Consider the following 17,321-nt stretch of genomic DNA (forward strand, 5'->3'; position numbering starts at 1 on the left):
ATCATTACTGTTCTCAACAGACCTGAAGTCATTATAACATCATTTATATTGTGACATTGGGAGGAATACCTTAAATGGAAATTTGAGCCTCCCCCCCATGACTTGGGACAAAGAAACAGGTCACCTTACCCCAGGATTATGAGACTTACCTCTAAATAATCATGAAAACTTCTTTTTAAAACCTGTAATTCAGAGCCCACTAGGCTTCCCCCACCCCGGGGCTAGCCCATGCCTTCTCTTTTTAGAGTGTGTGCTTTGTGTGGCTTGGTTTATGGTGTTTCGGGAAAGCAATCTCTTGCCTGAACCCATTCCTTCAAGAAGACATCAACAAAGAGATCCCAAAATACACACAGCAATAAGCTCATGAAATCCCATAAGCTTGCTACCAAAGCTTTAGTGCATGAGCCTGTTTGGGGGAAACTTCAAATCCACATCATCACATAGGCCCATTACAGAATTCATGGTATGATGAAGAAATAGAGCAAAGACAATTGAAACAGGCTACTGGATTCAATAAAAGCCATTATTTTTTCAGTTTACCAACTTTTATTTAACACACACACACACACATGTAAAAGTATCTTTTATTCAACTGATGCAATTGTTGTCTTTCAGCTTTGCTGCCTCTGTCACTAAGTTAGGCCTAGTCCTGGAAGCTTCTGGCCTTCAAATAATCTAATTTAGGTCTAGAATGTTTTTCAGCCTCTGAGATTTACTGCTGAATAAGCTCACCCTTTCTTTTTTCTGAGCTCTGGGCTAGCTGGTTTAACTCAGCTGTTCTGGCTCAAACTCCTCTCCCAGCTGACTGATTCAATCTGGCTTCACTCTCAGCCTCTTTCTGAACTGTTCTGCCTAGCCTCAAACTAATTCTAGCAATCTGCTCTAATCTTCTAGCTCCTTCTCATTCTTTGGCTCATTTTGTCTTCACCTGTGTCTAGCTTGTTTTCTCTTCAACCTCTCTCTGTAAATCTGCCTCTAAATTCCACGAACTCAGCTCCACTGAACTCCCTTTCAACTCACTGACTCAGCCAAAAAGTGCCTGAAGAGAACTGACTAGAACTCAGAGATCTGCATGCCTCTGTCTCCCAAGTGCTGAGATTAAAGGCATGTACCCTCATGCTTAGGCCCAAGCTTTTCTTTTTCTGAAACTTTATACCAGGCTGGCTATGAACTCAGATCTGCTTGCCTCTGTCTCCTCGATTAAAGGCGTGTTTGTATTCCAACCAGATCACACAGATCTAGAAGGTCTTTGAATGTGATCTCCTACCAGAGCAACCATGTTCTGAATTAAAATTCCTCTATACACAGACACACACACACAGAGAGAGACACACACACATACATTACAGGGCCTGGGAAACAGTTGGTCTGGTAAAGCTTCCTCAGGGAGAAGCTTACCTGCCACAAAGCCTCACTACTATGTTTGATCCCCAGAACCCACATGAGAGAAGGAGAAAACCCACTTCCACAGGCTCCCTCAATGTCTACCTCACCCCTCACACACAAACAAGCATAGTAAAGTGATTTAATTATCTTTTTGAGCTGTTAAACTGTTAAACGTTCAGGGCAGACTTTTCACTCTACACTTGTTTAGGAATCCTGCGGTCTCTAAACAAAAGCCCAGGTAGTCCTGACACTCTACAGGCAAGACACGGTTCCCCTCGTGGCAATTTCTCTATGGCTTCTCTCATGCAGGCCTTGCCAAACGCTCTAGACCCCTGGGCATTGGCCCAGTCCGGCCTGACGGCCCTTTGCCTTTCCCCACCTCTGGGAGATCCCCAGTCCGGCCCGACAGCCCTTTGCCTTTCCCCACCTCTGGGAGACCCAGGTGCCAGCAGTGTAGCTGGCCGGAACTGGTCTTAATAGACTTGCAGCAGGGTGGGGATGTGAAACAGACCAAACAAAGACAGCGGCTCTGCTTTACTGACTTGGCAGTGGGAAGCCAGAGCACACCTGTTGGGGAAGTTTAATGAGTGACCATTCCCTGGAAAGTTTGCCACCGAGTCCTACAGCTTCAAATTGTAATTTGTCAGAAAGATCACCTTTGACAGGTCCAGGATTCTTTAGCCCTGTCCACTCCATAAACACATATTGCTCCAGCCCTGGCTGCTGCTGAATTCAGCCACCTTCCTCTGTCTGTATTGATGTGTCTCACACAAATACAGCCCTCCACAGTCTGCACAGGTTAGCACAGAAGATGAAGCAACAAGTCAGCTAGAGAGCCACCACCTTGAATTTCCCAGGTGAAATTGTTCACAGGATACATATCCATTAGACCAAAGATGTCTTGGACCCAAATCATATCTGTGCTGCCTATTTGGGAGAAATTGGGAGAAGGGAGGGACCCCAAGAAATGATTGTAGCTATTACAATTAAGTTAAAATACTGGGTGTACTTGTGTTACTCCATTGTTATTTATGTAGTTACTGTGAGCCTGATGAAGAGTCTTCTAGGCCCAACGCTGTGCCCATTGATGCTGTGGGCTGGGAATGTCCAGGGCTTTGTCATCACAAGCCCTAGCTCAGCTCAGCGTGCACAGGAGATCCCTCAGCTGAAGAGAAGCTGGGGGTGGAGCCAGGAGCACCAGAGGCAGCAGTTTCTGTGACCCTCACACCGTATCGCAGGAGGTCTTGAGTCAAGAAGCAATGTAGTCGATGACTCAGCCCTGGGTAGATGTGGCAGGAAGCAGCCATCACACGGCCTCTTCAGTCTACTCCAAGGAGAAAGCCTCAGACAGCACGGGAAACAGATTCCTAGACTCGGGAGGACTCCATCCTGTGGTGCTGCAGCTGCCCCACTGCCCGACTGGGCTCACACAGGAGGACACACGGAGGTGGGCACAGACACCTGACACAGCATTGGGCAGAGAGCTTTCTTGTCTCCTAGAATAAAATACTTCAACCCCAGCCTCTTAAGGCCTTCTACATCACGGAGAAAAGGGAGAGCTGCAGGTCTGAAAGCAGGAAACTCACAAATGACGCAATAGGGTTCATGCTGGATTCCACGCAGTCACCTAGATGAGCAACCCTCTTTTGCTTTCTCTCTTTAAAACAATGCACTATGTAGGTAAGGTTTTAGAAAAGTTCTCAAGTGGGGACTGAGGACACGGCTCAATAGGAAAAGTGCTCGCTGGACCAGCATGAAGTCCTGAGTTCTGATCCCCAGCACCGTGTAAAATCCTATAGCAACACACAGCCATAGCCCAAGTGCTGGATGGGAGAGATGCTGGTGGATGTGAACCCAGGAGGCAGCTAGCTGCTTGGCATAGCTGAACTGAGCTCCAGGTTCAATGAAAGACCTTGTCTTGAAAAATAAGGTGGAAGGCTATGGAAAAAATAACCAAAATCAACCTCTGGCTTATACATGTGCATATACAAGCATCTGCTCACACATGTGTAAACACTCTCACACACATGCACACACGCACCCACAAACATGCACAATGTTCACAAGCAGTACAAAAGGCAGGAAGAGCATATTCTCATCCCTTTCCCTTGGCCCTGCTTCTTAATAGCATATCATTTTCTTCAATTTTCTTCAGAGTTCTCCACTCTCCCATTATACTGACGTATAAATATCTATATAATCAGCAAGCCTTTATGTCTTATACAAATGGTGTCATGTCACAAATAATATCCTGTAATTTTCAGTTAGTGCGTCCGGAACATTGAAATAACAGTATATGAGCTATGTATCACTGCATGGAAAAGAACCACAACCACCACCCTGAACACCACTCTCACACCCAGGCTCTGAATGGTGGATATTTAGGTTGTTTCTAGATTCCTACTTTTACACATAAGACTACGAGTTTAAAATCTTTACAGCACAGCCTTGGCTAAGTGTACAAACGTGGCGGGTTAAATGCCAAGCCATGAGATGACCAGGAGATGGATTCTGTTTCCACAGGCACTCCAACTGTGAGCACTAAAAGGAGGGGCTCCTGTGCAGCCGTTACAATAAGCCTCAAGAAAGAGTAAAAGTACTAGGAACAGTCACATCCAAATCTGTTCTCAACAGTCACAGTTGGTGCAAATACAATCAAGGCGTAGAGCCTTCAAGCTCTGCAAAAACGTAATCCCAGAAAGTGGGTGACTTAGTAGGTAAGAACAAGGGATCGCCTCTAGACAAGGGTGCTGGGTCTACGATGGGCTTCTGCGGGGCTGTGTGCTTTGACAGTACCCAACAGACAATCCATCATTTGTATTAGTAATATACTTGGCTGGTGAGCAAACAAGGCTACACTGACCATCTGCTAAGGCTATAAGTATATGTAAGTTGCTCATTGCTTCCAGCACCAAGAAGACAATGTTTAACATGAAACATTTAAACACCACGCAGCACAGAAACCATGGAAACTTCATGGAGAGGGATGCCTTCCTCTGAAAGAATTAAATAAATAAATAAATAAACAAATAAAGGTATTCATTTTTGTCTTAATTTTGTTTTGCCCTCAAAAATGTATATACTTTCCTTAAAAAAAAAAATCAAACAACTCATGCCTAAGTTTAAATCAAGCTTTTCTCTTCCTAATACATTTAACTAGAAACATAATTGATTTTGTCCTAGACAGATAGGAAGCTGTCAAGATGATATTTCATTCCCTAGATCCCTACCAAAGTTGTCAGGAAAGGCAAACAGTCATTACTTTATCCACAGACCCATCAAGAGCCCATTATTTATTTCTTCAATTATTTATGAAGCTGAATACAAATACTTTCTCCAGCTGCTCCATCTAGTGGTTCTCATGGGCAACCCTGGCTCTGTTCCCTGGAGCCAGCTTCCCAATGGGGGGGGGGGGGGACCTTTATCAGAATAACAATTAATAGCATCATTTATTTTATTTTGCTAAAAATTTAATAATAAAATTTACAAGCTTAGGTTGAAATAATGCCAACCATGAAGATTCATCTGTATTTCTCTAGGAGAAAAGAGAGATGCTGCTGTCAAGATAGCAAGACAAAAATAAATAGATAATGCCCCGCCTTAAGCTTCCGTGGTAACCAAAGTTCCCAGAAGAATCAATCAATGGTGTCATCCAAAAGAATGAATATGAAATAGTTGGCATGGCAACATGGCTATAGAGGCAGATCTCTGTTGTGAATGTTCATGTTCACTTAGAGCTCAGGAATCATTTCAAGCAAGCATGGCGGGGTCAGGAAAATACTAATTAATAAAATGTCATACACATATCATGTTTTCCGTAGCCACTGTCACTCCAGCTAGTGCTACAGATGTTGGTGATTAAATAATTGCCCTTATTCCTTGTGGCCTTTTCATTGCTGTTAGCCCATGAGCAACTGTGATCCAGTGTCTCTGAGATCACAAAACTGGGGAATTTGGAAAACTCAGGATAGGTGGAAGAAGCAACAGGCTTTCTCCACTCAGGAGTTCTGAACAGTGCCTCACAAATGAGATGCAAGCATTAAGCACACAAGCAATCAAGCAAGCACAGTGGGAGGCTAATGATTCCCATAAATGGCAGCTTAATCAAATGCCTTATCCCTGCCTGCAGTGAACTCATCTATGATTCACAAATCAACTTCACCCCAAAATATTTCTGCCTAGTACAAAAAGACTCTAATTTTTCTCCCCGAACAAGGTGAAGCCTATATTGACTTAGGACTGTCACTGAAGAAGCCAAAAGAAACATCTGAAATCAGTCACCAAACCAACACAAGACACAGTAAGGTTTTAAAAGGGAAAAATTCAGGTTTAAAAAAACAGGACTATTTTTCCTGACTGAATTTCTGACACACATGATCCATGGCATCAATGACATGGTTAAACAAACTCACAGCAGTTCTGATAGCAAATACTCTTGTTTCTAAAGAGGAAACCCACTCCATGCAAAAAGCTCCTTAAAACCTGACCTCACCATGATAACTGCAGTCTGTGGATGCTGACAGGATAGAGGGAGGCTTTCATGTCTTTCCATAACATCACAGACCCGGGTCTATGAGAGAGTCTAAAGATCCATGTGTGTATACACATCCAATAACAGTGCTTGCTGTGTATACCTCACAACCTGAGTTGGACCCCAAAACCCACATAAAAAGCCGGATGCAATGGCCTCCAGCTATGGGCCCGGCATTTCTACCATAAGATGAGAAGTGGAGACAGGCAACTCAGCCTGAAGCACAGCAGCAGTTTGGCAGAAACAACAAAAGACATCTTGTCTCAAAACAGTAAAAAGCAAAAACCAACAAGCAAAAGTTGAGCTCCTAACTCCATACTCATGCCATGATATGCATGCATTCCGCACTCACACACGCAAACATGCAAGCTCACACACAAAAATAAACACCCAGCTAGACCACTCCTAGACATATATCCAAAATATGCTCAAGTATATAAGGACATTTGCTCAACAATGTTTGCGGCAGCTTTATTCCAGAACCTGGAAACAATCCAGATGTCCCTCAACAGATCAATGGATACAGATATTGTGGTACATTTACACAATGGAATATTACTCAACAGTTAAAAACAAGGAAATCATGAAATTTGCAGGCAAATGGTGAGAAGTAGAAATGATCATCCTGAGTCTGAGAAGCAGAAAGACACATATGGTATATACTCACTTATAGGTGGATATTAGACATATAATATAGGATAAACACACTAAAATCCGTACATCTAAAGAAGCTAATCAGGAAGGAGGAGTCTGGGTAAGATGATCAATCCCCACTCAGAAAGGCAAATAGGATGGACATTGGAAGAGGGAGAAAACAGAGAACAGGACAGGAGCCACCACAGAGGGCCTCTGAAAGGCTCTACCCAGCAATTTATCAAAGCAGATGCTGAGACTAATAGCCAAATTTTGGGCAGAGTACAGGAAATCCTATGAAAGAATGGGGAGATAAAAATACCTGGAAAGAATTGGAGCTCCACAAGGAGAGCAACAGAACCAAAAAAATCTGGGCAGGGGTCTTTTCTGAGACTGATAGGCCAACCAAGGACCATGCATGGAGATAACCTCAGATGTAGCCCATGGCAGCTCAGTAACCAAGTGGCTTCTCTAGTAATGGGAACAGGGGCTGTCCCTGACATGAACTCAGTGACTGGCTCTTTGATCACCTCCCCTGAGGAGGAGGAACAACCTTGTCAGGCCACAGAGGAAGACAATGCAGCCAGTCCTGATAAGACCTGATAAGCTAGGGTCAGATAGAAGGGGAAGAGGACCTCCTCTATCATTGGACTGGGGGAGGGACATGGGAAGAGATGAGAAAGAGAGGATGGGATTGGGAGGGGACCAGAGAGGGAACTACAAAGTGAATAAACTGTACTTAATTAAAAAATAAATTAATTAAAAATAAAATATTTTAAAGGAAATGGAAAATTCTCTATATGCTTGACATGTGTAATAAATGATTAAATTGTTGTCCACTGCACACATGTGCAATGAAAACACATGCACTGGGATAGGACACTCAACCTCCATACACTTTCAGAACTCTTATGTGTTAATGGAAACCAAAATTAATTTTTAAAATGTGGAAGATAGCCCCAGCATCCCCAGAAAAGCCTAAGACCTAGCTTTCAGTCTGAAAGAAATCCCACAGAGGGCCACAGTCTGGGTGGCTTAAACAACAGGACAGTCCTTGAGCCTGAGTGGCTGAGATGATGTGTGAGTAGGGCTGGTGTCTTCTGAGGCCTCTCCTTTAGCTGGTAGGCAGCCATCTTGTCCCTCCATCTTCACATGTCTGTGCTTCTGTGCCAGTCTGTCCTTATCTCTTAATATCTGGACGCCAGAATTATTGGATTACGGTTTCATTAGTGACATTCTCTTGACTTAATCACCTTTTGAAAGACTTCGCCCCAGTGCAATTAAGTTCAGAGGTTCTAAGCAGCTAGGACTTCAGCATGTGGGGGAAATGCACAATGAAATTCATGAACCTGTTCTTGCACCCCTGGAGTTTGGGAGTTGTGCTAATTGCAGCTCACCCATGGGGCTAGAACCCCTCTTCAGGAGATGAAGAGAGGGCACCAAGAACCTCTTTCTCTACAAGACCCACGAGGGAAGGCCTGAGCAGGCAGCCTGTAGGCCCATCTTGACAGAGGAAGGAGGAAGGGTGTGTGTGGTGTTGACAGTTTGCACCTGCACACTGGAGAGAAGGGATCCATGATGTTGAGACCCGTGAGACCTGAGCTCCCTCTGCTAGTATGACCAGACTCTCCAATCTCTCTCCTTGTTAGCACTTTCAGGTGAAATGTTACCCAAAGCCTCATGCCTTCAAACACTAGTTGTGGAACTCTTGTACAACCTTTGGGACATGGGGCCTAGCTATCAGACATTCGCCAGGGAAGTCTACTCTTGGAGCCCATTGCCTTTTGCTTATTATTAATGTTTTGAACATTACAAAGACCAGTGTGAAGAGCCCATGTTCATGAGACACATTCTGTCCTAACTGCAAGTGTGGAAATTCTGCATGTTTCTACCACTCAGCTCATTTGCCTCTTTTTTTTTTTCCTCTTCACTCATTTATAACCCTGAGAGGCAGTGTGTCCTTGGAAAGAATTCTTGTTATCAGCAGCCATTGAGATAACAGTAGATTTGGTTACCTTCCTAAGGTCTCAGAATTTTCTTTTGTCTTTTCTTAAAATTTATTTTAGTGGGATTTTCTTACTTTCTTTTTCTTTTATTTAAAATTTATTTATTCACTTTGCATCCTAATTGCAGTCCCCTTCCTCCTTTCTTCCCAGGCCCATATTCCCACCATCTTCCCCTTTCTCTCTCCCCTTCTCCTTAGAAAAGATGCACCCCCACCCCATACCAACCTACCCTGGCATATCAAGTTGCATCAGATCTAATGTATTTTCTTCCACTGAGGCCAGACAAGGCAGTCCTGCTAGGAGAAAGTGATCTGAAAGCAGGCAACAGAGTCCATGTCAGAGACAGCCCCTGTTCCACTTCCTAAGGAACCCACATGAAGACCAAGCTGCCCATCAGTTGCATATGTGTCAAGGACCTAGGTCCAGTCCGTGCATGCTTTTTGGTTGGGTGCTTCAGTCTCTGAAGCCCCAGTGGGCCTAGGTTAGTTGACTCTATTGCTCTTCTTGTGGAGTTATTGCCCCTCTGGGTCCTTCTGTTCTTCCTCCCACTCTTCCACAAGGCTCCCCGTGTTCTGCCTAATGTTCAGCTATGAGTCGCAGCATCTGTTGCAATTCACTTCTGGGTGTGGCCTCTCAGAGGACAATTATGCTAGGCTCCTGTCTGCAAGCATAGCAGAGTATCATTAATAGTGTCAGTGGCTGTCTATCTCCTACAGAGTGGGTCTCAGGTTGGGGCAGTCACTGGTTGGCCATTCCCTCAGTCTCTGCTCCATCTTTATCCCTGCACACCTTGTGGGTGGAAATTGCTTTGAATGATGTATGCAGAAAGTCTAAATTGCTAATTCTACAAAAGGTAAGACCCAAGAATAACACCCCTGCCACACCATCAGCTCCGGCTTGGAGGAGAAAGACTATTGATGCCTGTCTCCTGGCTCTGAAGGATAATTGAAATTCTAGTAAAGAGGTGCTCAGGTTCCAGGGGACACAAAGCAGTGCACATCCCCGGGCAGAGCCAGACTTCCTTAGTTCGGAGAGTCCTTTTGTGTAAAGAACATCCTGAACCTGTGAAACACGAAACCATAATAAAAAGGTTTTTGCAGGAATCTGCTCTCGATAACATCAGTAATTACATCTGAAGGAAGACCTCAGCATGGACCAGGCAGGTCCACCAGCAGAGAATCCTCACTCAAGCGGTGTTCTCATCACAGCTTTACAACCAACAGGCTGAGTCACTTCAGGAAAGCCACTTAGTGGCTCTGAACCTCAGGCTCTCAAACATAAATCAAGACAAAAATGTGCAAGTCCATGACAGCTTGCAGAGGTAAGCTTCAATGGAAAAGAGATTTCAATAGCTTTAGGATATTTCCCCAAATCTCCAACTAACAGAAGTAAAAACCATTGCAGCTCCCCATGGGTAGGATACCTAAATAGAGCCAACCAAGCAAAAATACAGGAGCTTCTGTTTCCCCCTGATGACCAGCTCCAACTTAGAAGCCACTTGAGTTGCCCTATATGGTAGAGTGACTCACTAATGTATCCACAGCATATTTTGTGACGATGGAATGGAAAGACGAGGGGAACGGAGAAAAAGAAGAGTTAGAGGAAGGGAAAGAGGGAAAGAAAACAGGACAGGGAGAGAAGCAAAGACAAGGCCCCCATTGCCATAGCTCAGTTTACTCTGCTCACTGGAGGAGGGAAGGCCTTCTGAAGGACTTCCAATCCCACATAAACCGTGATTTTCTTACTTGTTCTGAACTGGTGAACTTAACTGAGGTCAACCAGCTCTGGCCTGTATATATGACAATTTTTGAGGCATCTTTCCCTATCTTGCACACACACAAAAACATCTTAGTTCTGTTTAGTTTGTTGTTGTTTAATCTGTGATTCAATTGGGTCAGATCTTCAGGTCAGAGAGATGGCAATTTTAAAACTCTCCTATCACTTAGGAAAAGCCAATTACTACTAAATATACTTTCAGGAGTTGTTTTATGAAGACTTAAAGTTTGTGTGTATGCATGTCTGAATTATGTGTGTGTTCATGTGAGTGCATGTGTATGGGTATATGATACAAATTATTCATGTGTTTGTAAAAGTCAGAGAGCAATCTCAGATGTGACTCCTCAGGCACCTTATTTTTTTGTTTGTTTGTTTATTTGACTATGTGGCTTGCTTTTGTCAAACTGATACAAACATAGACATATCTGGGAAGAGAAAATATTAATTGAAAAAACAATTCTCTATAATATTGGCCCATAGGCAAGTCTGTGGAGTATTACCTTGATTAATGATTGGTGTGGGAGGAACCAGCTCATTACGAGCAGTGCCACCCCTGGGCTGGTGTCCTGGGTTCTATAAGAAAGCAGGTTGAACAAGCCATGGAGATCAAGCCAGTGGGCAGCACTCCTCCATGGCCTTTGCATCAGCTCCTACATCCAGGCTTCTGCCTTGGTTCCTGACTTGTCTGGATGATGGACTACAAGCAGTTAAGTAAGTCCTTTCCTCTCCACATTGACCTTGAACATGGGGTTTTATCACAGCTATAGGAATCATAATTAAGACAGTGATATGGCCTAGAACTTTGCTGAATGAGCTTTCAGGGATTTGCCTGTCTCCACCTCCCATTTCACCAAGCGGCTGAATTTTTATGTAGGTTCTCAAGATCATACTTGGGCCTTTACACTTGAAAAACAAGTGTTTTCTAACTGAGCTGTCTCCTCAGCCCCATGAGCCTAAATCTTTAAATGAATAAATGATCTGTGGATCTCAGACCCATACTCTCTAGTGTAGGGCTGGAGGTGTAATGGCAATGCTGATTATCACATCCAGGCTTTGATGACGGAAGGTCGAGCCGGATCTTGCTGGCAGTGACTTTGGAGATTCTGCAGGAGCTCAGATACCAGCTCTGGCTGGGCTGGGATAAGCACTGCCAGCCTACACAGGATGCAGACGATGAACCTGAGGACCTTGTGGATGGAAGGGAAGTATACCTGAAGTAATGTGCAGGGAAGGGGGACATATGAGACGTTGTCCTAAAGTGTCCCCAAACTGTCATTTGGAATTGTCTTGCAAGAGTTTTTTTTTGTTGTTGTTTGTTTTGTTTTTTTTCCTTATGTCTCCATATACTAAAGACGGCTAAAGACAGACATGAAAATTCAAAGCTTATATTCAGTGCATCTGACTTTTAACATGAAATTGCTTCAGATAATTTATAGAGTCATTTAATTTAGAAAGGTTAGACAGATTAGTTGTTTTCAAAGGCAATTCTTTTAAGTCCATGTGATTGCAAGCTGATGGCTATGATCCCGTGCAAGTTTTTCTTATGATTAATTCTCCTTAGAGCCTCCCCCTGAAATTGGGTTTGAAAGACCATTAACTCTCCCAGATCAGAGACATCCTCTATTCTGAAGTGATCATCAGTCAGAAACCAGCTTTCACAGTGTGGAAGTCCTGCCGAATGCTGATTAAAAGGCAAGCCTAGCCCTGGGGGAAGTTCCACATCTCCACGGCCTTCCAGCAAGCGAAGGTCAATGGCTGTTTGAGGGTCCCAAAGCAAGCTCTGAACAGTGTTGCAAGTGAAAGTGGCTTGCATCCGTGTAGATGAAGTAGCGTTCAGTTGTGGAAATGGTTTCCTTTCTCACGCGGCTGTCTCGGGCTCTGCAAAAATAGACATTCCAAGGCTGTGAAACACGTTCTTGAATGTGTCTGCCCCAAATTTCTTTAAAAAGGAACAAAAAGGTTTCAACAAAAGCGTACTGGGCTTCTGAAGGTTCAGAGTCTAATATTAATCAGACATTAAATGTCAACAGGGTTTCCCAGGAAACTTTAGAGGTGACTCAAGAAAGCTGACATTTAATTTTGTTCACAGGCTTGATGGCAGATGTCTTAAAGCTCATCACAGTGTCAATGCCTGGTAGTAGAGAGGATGCCAGAAGATGCTGAGGGAGCCAATCCGTAGAAGGCCTGCTAGGAAACATCTGAAGCCATCCACATGTTTACACATGTTTAGTCTAGTTTGTGAAGCTATGACAAAATGTCTGAAACTGTGTGATTTATAAAGAAGTTTATTCCTCAAAGTACTAGGAATGGAAAGATCAGAAAATCTTATCTATAGGGGCCTTCTTGCTGTCTCCTAACCTCTGATAAAAAGAGGACTTAGCTAGTCCCCTTTCCTCATCTCATAAGCCGCTGAGCTCATCATGGAAACCTCATCCTTATGAGATTATCTGACCATTAATACTTTCCAGAGTCCAGACTATAAGCATCAACATTATATCAGTGCAGAGATGAAGTTTCAAACACATGCATTTCAAAGCAAGAGTTCAAGTTAAAGCACAGGAAGGACAAGCTTCTAAGAGGTACAATTTTGAAGCACATTTGTAGACGGCGAGTAAATGAAAAAACGTTCCCAAAGTTTGTTTCACACAGCATATCCGGGAAGGTGTCTAGGCTCCTCCTCTGCTCTGAGCGCTCATGCTCAGGTAAATGGCAGCCAAGAATAGATTAGCAGGAAAAATAGTGAACCTGGAATTCCAGGACAAGGTTCTAAGCTGCCACGTGCCAAGTCAGCACATAAGCAAAGCACATAACTTTGGAGAGGCAAGAAGTCAGACTTGGCCAGTGAAGGAACAAAGAAAACAAGCACCTAGGGCACAGGGTGGACACTCAACATAAATATACACACTCATGTCCATCTAGAGAGGTGGGTCTGGCATTGTGAACCAAATTTGATAAATTTCTACTTAAACAGATCTTGTCTTTAAAAGAGTATGTCTTCTCAGGTCCTTTTCCAGCTGTGGAAAATGTGGGAGCTCTGATCATCTAAGGTGGGAGAGATAAGTACAGAAGAAGAGAGGATAAAATGAAATTACAGTAAGGATGTCTGAAAAAGTCATAAGGAATCATGCTACTAGCTATTTACCTAAGAATCTATGTTACATGTAATTCTGTGTATAAATATTCATATATAGTGTAAATGAAATTTTCTCATCTGGGATGACTATAATCTTTCCAAAGGCCAAAGGCAAGATAATATAAATTCCAATTCCAGTCATGAGAAACTCTCTTTCGTGGTGTTGGTCAGGGTTGTCAAAGAAACCCCCCAGACATACCAATGAGGGCTACTGCTCTTGGTTGTCCCTTAGAGGTGATAGATTAAGTCCCAATTGTTAGAAACACCATGTACTTCAGACACAGGGCCCAGAGGCCTTGAGCTGGAAGTGACCTGCAAGTTTCTGAAGACTAGCTTTACTGGTACCAGAAGGTTCCATGAAAGCTTCCAAAACAGGGAAGCAGTCCTACCCAGCTGTGATGCAGTACGAACCACGACAGTAAAGGTGCAGCAGCGGTGCACCTGCCTCAGCAGGAACCAACAGCTCTCTAATCAGACTTAAGACCTGCTCAGCAAGAGGAAAACCATGCCTGGGACTGGAAACCTTGCCAACTGCTCAGTGCTAATGGCGTTATCATTATTGGAGCAGAATCTACAAACTCTAATTTACTAACCCAAAAATGATTTCTAACTACATTCTAAGTATATTTTCTTATACAAACAAGTACATGTAGTCCTCATCCCTCATTCAAGAAATTCTCTTTGCAAAAAAGTGCAGACCACTACAGAAAACGACCAATCAAAATGCAGAGTTGTAGAACTAAGTGCCAATGAATAAATGTACTGAGCAATTCCCCTCACCTAAGGCTAAGGAAACATTTCAGGAGAGGTGTGGAAATATTGTAAGATCCAGAGATTCAGGGAGTTTGCTGTGATATTTTGTCTCCTAGTAACATCAGAAACTACACCCAGAAAGTCTCACCAGCATGACCATCTAAACACGAACTGAACACTAAGAATAGACATGCCAAAGTGGACAGCGGAATGACCACAAGAATTCAGCCCTACACAAAGAACTATAGGCAACCAAGAAATGCTGAGAGTGAGAGCTCTTCTCCAGAGAAGAGCTCAAAAATTGGTTATCCAATACCAAACCGTCAGCTGTGAAAACACACACAAGTAGCAATATGCAAACTGAGCAGAAGACATGAAAATCTATATATACAGGTGACAACAATTAATGAAAAAAATAGGCCACAAATTTGGAAGAGGGGGTACATGGGAGGCTTTGGAAGGAGAATGAGGACAAGTGAAATGATGTTATTATATTAATTTCATAAATAAAAGAAATAGGGGGAAAGATTATCGGTAACAGAAATGAGAGGGTTGCTGTGAGATTAGTAATTTTCCCCACATTATGCACGTGCTCTGTAGGAGACACAGGACAGCAATCTAGGAAACTGGTTTTGGCGTCCATCTTCTCTACCAAATGTGCAGGAAGAAATATCAAGAAATGTGTAATAATCATTTACATCCTAGCACTTACTCATGACTACCGTTTCTACAATGGCTTTACTTGTAAATGAACCGACTTGTAAATAGGTATTTGCATAAACCTGTTTGGTAGTAATTGGGAGTAACAATAAAATATTTCATAGTTTTGACATGGATACTTGTGGGCCCCTTTTCTAAGCATCTAGAGGTTTACTGTAGATCTTACTGAAAAAGTTGAGTACCTGATAGGAGAAGCAGCCTTGAGGGTGGCCTTGAGGGTCTATTGCCACCATCAGGGGTATATTCTGCAACATGCTAGAGGATACTCTTCTTTTGTAATCTCTGTTGGGCCACAAAGGTGTGAAATTGACAGTTGATTTACTTTTCAACAAACAGAAAATGGTTTTTATTGGAATCAACTTGATTGACCTATTTTGAAACTGGAACCCACCTTGTGATAGAGTAGAAATCTTTCCTAAAAGCTGAATTTCAGGATCCCTGGTCCTCCCTCATGGGGAAGTCCTGTCCATCATTCAAGCCTTCCCTGGCTTCCTTCACTCCCTAACACATCCCAGGCTACAGGGTGACCCTCTACCAGCATCTGTCTTCTGTTCCCAGCAACAGAGCCACAGCCTAGATCCTGGAGAGATGCTAATTTAGAAAGAAAAAAAAAAAAAAAAAAACACTGTCTACAAGCCTGTAGGGGAAAATCAAGTCATTCCCATTGGGGTATATTCTCTTGTAATGTCAAAGAATACTGTCTAAAATTCCACTCATTTATACAGATGATCAGCCCAGAAAGGTCAAAGAGAAATGTGAGCTGAGGATATAGATGATAGACAGACAGAGAGACAGACAGGCACATGATGGATGGATGGATAGATAGACAGACAGACAGACAGATGATAGAAAGATACAGGTAGCTACCCCTCACATCCAGCAAATTGCTCTTCTGGCTCTCAGATCGTCCTGTGCTGCTGGGAGCGCCATTCCAGTGCAGCCTCCAGGGAGAGTCCCAGCACTTGCTCATTAAACAGGCGTGCATGCATACTTCCCTGCGTGTCCTCGTTGCTGTGTTGAGGACTGTTATTGCAGCTTCTCCCTCTGTAGAGTTGGAGCTTCTGGAAGATCTATAGCTAATAAAAACCTGTGAAGACAGGATTCCTTTCAGTGAGTGCAACCTTAGCATTTTCTCTTGCTGACAGGGGCATTAGTTCAGTGCCCTCAAGACTGTCTGGGGAAACATTTAGCGCTCCTGTCTCCCAGTACAGCAATTCAAACAACAGACGGCATGGCTTGCAGCAAATAAGTCCTAAGCCTAAATATGAAATTAGTATCGATTTGATACCAGAAAACTTGTGTCTTCTGTCTACGAGAGAAGAATGCTTGCTCTGTGGGATAGACAGTAATCTGTCACACTCTGACGAGAGGGCAAAGCCTTGCAAGTACAAGGAAAAACCTTCATTTTCTATTTTCAAAACCAGTGCTAGGGCTATGTATTCCTTCTAGAACTGTCTTTTATTATATATAAAAAAAATGTTGTGTCTTTAAGATTTGCCTATGGTGTTGTCTGGAGTGCAAGTAGTAGATGCAAAAGTCAAAGAAAATAAGCATCTGGGCACAGAATGTACCAGGAAGTCTCTCAATGTCACAAGCTGATTTGTCTCTCCTGAAGGCAGAAGAGCAAGATTCTGCAGCCAAAAGTCACCACAGGAGGCCACGTGGACACCCACCTTCCAGCCCAAGGTGCACATTACACAGTGAGTGAGGAAGCAGGTGGAACCCTGTTGTCAATCTTCCTTTAGTCTTCATGTCTTACCTAAATTTATCAGGATTGCCAAACGAAATTGGATAATTTGCCAGGAGTCACAGAATTATACTAAAAAGGGTGGCAAAAGACTGCTGTAGGCCAAGTTGGGTCTCTTCACACAGGTAAAATGGAGTTGCAGACTAGGGAGACATCTCAGTGGTCAACTTCTTGCCTTGCCACACAACCTAAGGGCCAGAGTCCAGAGCCACAGAACCCACTCAAAACTGCTTTTTCATCTGTCATCATAGTGAGGAAGCAGGGGCAACAGCAGGGAAAGCTTGTGGAGCACCTAACCTGCTGTACACAGCAGCAAGCAGCCAGAATCCCTGTCTCAAGAAAGGTGAAAGATATTGTCTGACACTTGAGGCTGTGCTCTGACCTCTACCAGTGTCCTGTGGCGTGCACATGCCCGCACTCACACAAAAACAAGCCACCCAGAGAGAGAGAGAATGGAAAAAAAAAAACAGTTGAGTGTTAACCATCTCAACCACATATGACCCTATCTGGAGATAACATCTTTATAAAGGCAAACACTTCACATGAGATCTTTAGGGTGGATGCTTATCCAATATTACTGATGTTCTAATAAGAAAGGGGAATTTAGTCCACACAGAGAATGATGGGAGAAGAGTA

The sequence above is a fragment of the Meriones unguiculatus genome, chromosome 2 (genome assembly GCF_030254825.1).
Source record: "Meriones unguiculatus strain TT.TT164.6M chromosome 2, Bangor_MerUng_6.1, whole genome shotgun sequence".
In the NCBI taxonomy this organism is placed as follows: domain Eukaryota; kingdom Metazoa; phylum Chordata; class Mammalia; order Rodentia; family Muridae; genus Meriones; species Meriones unguiculatus.